Genomic DNA, 3,080 nt, shown 5'->3' with positions numbered 1-3,080 from the left:
TGGCTTTAATTATTGGCTATGTAGCTGCTGTCATTTTTGGAGGATCCATTATATGTCAGCTTGGGATGAGATGGTTGATAAGCCTTCCTACTTTGGCAGGGATGGTATGTACCTCACTTACCAAGGCTTTTGCATTCTGGATAAAGACTTTTCTGCCTCATAGTGCCATATTTAGAAACAATCCATCTGATGGACATTCCTACCTAATAAATTCTAAACTAGAAAACATTAATGTATCTTAGTTTAATGCCATGAGTCTAAACAAAAAATGCCCCCCCCCCCACTCAGCACTCTGAATACATTTACTTATATGTAGTTACAGAAACATTGTTTCAGACCTTTGAAATGACTCATCTTTTCCTGTGTATAGTGTCTGTCATGTCTTTAGACCTACTGACAATAGTAGGAGTGTATTAGCATTTGCCAAGGATATCACCATCATCTGACAACAGATTCCTCATGACACTACATTTGAACTCTTAGTTGCCCAAATCACCATAAACAAGTCTAATTACCACTTTGTAGCTAGCAATAAAAAATATCCATGCCCCCTATCTTAACACATTAGCTGAATACCTCATTAAACCCATTACCTTTCTATTGGGGGATTTGAACTATCTATCAATAAACTGGCTGACCTGCACTGCCAATGGCCATCATGCCTAATGCTTCCTTGAGATTACAAATGCTAACTTTCTTTTACAGATAAGTTAAGCAGCCTAGCTTGAAATAGTCCTCACAAATATGAACACTTATTGCACAGCTCCATATTTTTCATCTTTCCTTGTTAAATCAGACCATAAAGTTGTGATCTTTCCTTTAAAAATGGTGGTAATTCTCCTGTAAATTCCTCTATGTTTATGGAATTCTCAAAGCACATTTTCTTAATTTGCTGGACGATCTAAATACATTCCACTGCAATCCCTCTCCGATAGGTTCCATTGCTAAAACTGCTGCCTATGCCTGTGGCTTCTACTCCCACTTAAATAGTTTGTTGATTGGGCAGCACATATCTGAACCCAATATAATGAGAAATGCAAAACCAAGCTCCTATGGTGGAATTTCCATATGAATAAATCATGTAAGAGGAGAACAAAATTACTTAAATTCTTATAAGAGATCTCATTTCACCTACTCTAAAGAGCACACTTAAGCAAACTTGTAAAGACCTTAAGGGAAAGATCAAACTCAGAACTTAAAATAGCCACTAAAACCAAAACAACTGCAAAGTTTTCTTTAACTATGTCAGGAAGTTAAGAACACCCCAAAATATTCAGAGATAGTCCACAATAATGCAGAAGCGTAGTTTGCCATTTATGTCAGGGTCGTAAAAAGGTAGTGTTTATTTTCTAATGCGTTGTGGTAGTTGTTTAAACCAGCAGGAAATTATGAGCAAGGTCGTTCATTCTTTCTTTCTGCTAGGCCTGCCATATTGCAGGGAGGAGGCAAAATGATTAATGCCAGGGGTAAGAATAAAGGAACAAGGTGTATGTTTGTGAGGCCATTTCACAAACATGGAGTTATTCTTCTGGCTGCCTACATGTGCTTTTACAAGAAAGGCGATATTGTTGACATGAGGGGTATGGGCACAGTCCAAAAAGGTATGCCTCACAAATGCTAGCATGGTATGATGGGAAAAGTTTACAATGTTATGCAGCATGCGGTTGGCATTATAGTGAACAAATAGGTCAAAGGCAAAATTCTTGCTAAGAGGATTAATGTGAGAACTGAGCATATTAAGCACTTAAAGAGCAGGCACAGTTTCCTGGAGCATGTAAAGGGGAATGGGAGAAAGAAAACAGAAGCAAAGAAATCTATTTTTTTTTTTACTCAAATGTCAGCCTGCTCAACCAAAAGCTGCACACTTTGTCTCAACCAAGGGTAGAGAACCAGAGCTGCTGGATCCAATACCTTATGAGTTTATAGCATAATTCAGTCCAGAAAAAAAGCCTCTGTTTTGGGGAGTGCAAAAAGTCATCAAAGTAATGGATGAGAGCAAAATGGTTCACACTGCCTACCTTAACCTGGCAAAGGCATGTGGCACAATAACTCACCCGGGCGTTGTTGACAAACTCAAGAGGTTACATACAAACCCATATGTCACCCAGTGGATAGCCAACTGGCTCGCAGACAGGATGCAGGAAGTTAGAATTGGGGAGTCCTCCTCTATGAAGAGGCCAGTCACAAGTAGAGTCCCTCAAGGATCAGTCCTTGGACAGCTCCATTTTTGGCATTTAATTCTCTGAAGTCAAGGCCAATGTCATTGGTTTCTGGCTGACTAAATCTGCAGATGATTGCAAATTAGAAGCTGTCATTGAATCCCAAACTGACACAAATGTTCTCCAGGAAGGGCTGGCACAAACAACTGATGTCAGAGCCATGGACTAAAACTAAATGCCAAGAAATGCATAATAGTATCCTTTGGAAAGTCATCTACCCCTGGTAACTTTCATACTAACAATATACCCCTAAGAGTTGACCTTGTAGTCCACACATATACAGTAATCTAGCTGATGACCATCACAGGTCTAGAGTAGTGAGAAAATCATTCTATGCTGTACAACTAATAAACAAAGATATGGCATCTAGGTCTAAGGAATTCATTGTTCCACTGTATGCAGCATTCATCAGACCTATCGAGTACAATGCCCCCTTTGGTATGAACCTAACCAAGCATACCCAACAAATAGAATGTCCACAGAGGTACCTTACTAAAAGAACGCAGGGCATAAGTAAAATGTCCTATTCAGACTGCATCAAGGCCCTATCCCTGTATTCTGTCTCCTACAGACTGTTGAGGGGAGATCTATGCCTGTCATACAGGGCATTGTCAGACCTAACTCTGATGGACCTCCTGCAAATCCATAAAACAAACACCACCAGAATTACCCATACTAAAGACTTAAACATTTTTTTGTGATATAAATAGAACCTGCTGGAGAGACAGGTATGTATCCCAGAGACTACCCCATCTTTGGAACAGGCTCTCATTCATGTGAAGCAGAGTTCCTTCCTAACCCAACTCATGTGTAACTTGGCAATTGGATGGGGAACAGGAACCTCGTCCCTGGCTTGGCACC

The 3,080-nt window shown here is 40.0% G+C and overlaps 1 pseudogene; it reads left to right on the top strand.

Moving 5' to 3' along the window:
- The first annotated feature begins 1,450 nt into the window (after nucleotides 1–1,450).
- On the top strand, nucleotides 1,451–1,931 carry LOC122812800 (annotated as a pseudogene).
- The last annotated feature ends 1,149 nt before the right edge of the window (nucleotides 1,932–3,080 follow it).

This window comes from Protopterus annectens, chromosome 10.part0 (genome assembly GCF_019279795.1).
Source record: "Protopterus annectens isolate FY-2018-M chromosome 10.part0, PAN1.0, whole genome shotgun sequence".
In the NCBI taxonomy this organism is placed as follows: domain Eukaryota; kingdom Metazoa; phylum Chordata; order Ceratodontiformes; family Protopteridae; genus Protopterus; species Protopterus annectens.
The sequence above is the reverse complement of the archived record's forward strand: the minus strand, read 5'-3'. Positions and strand labels throughout refer to the sequence as shown.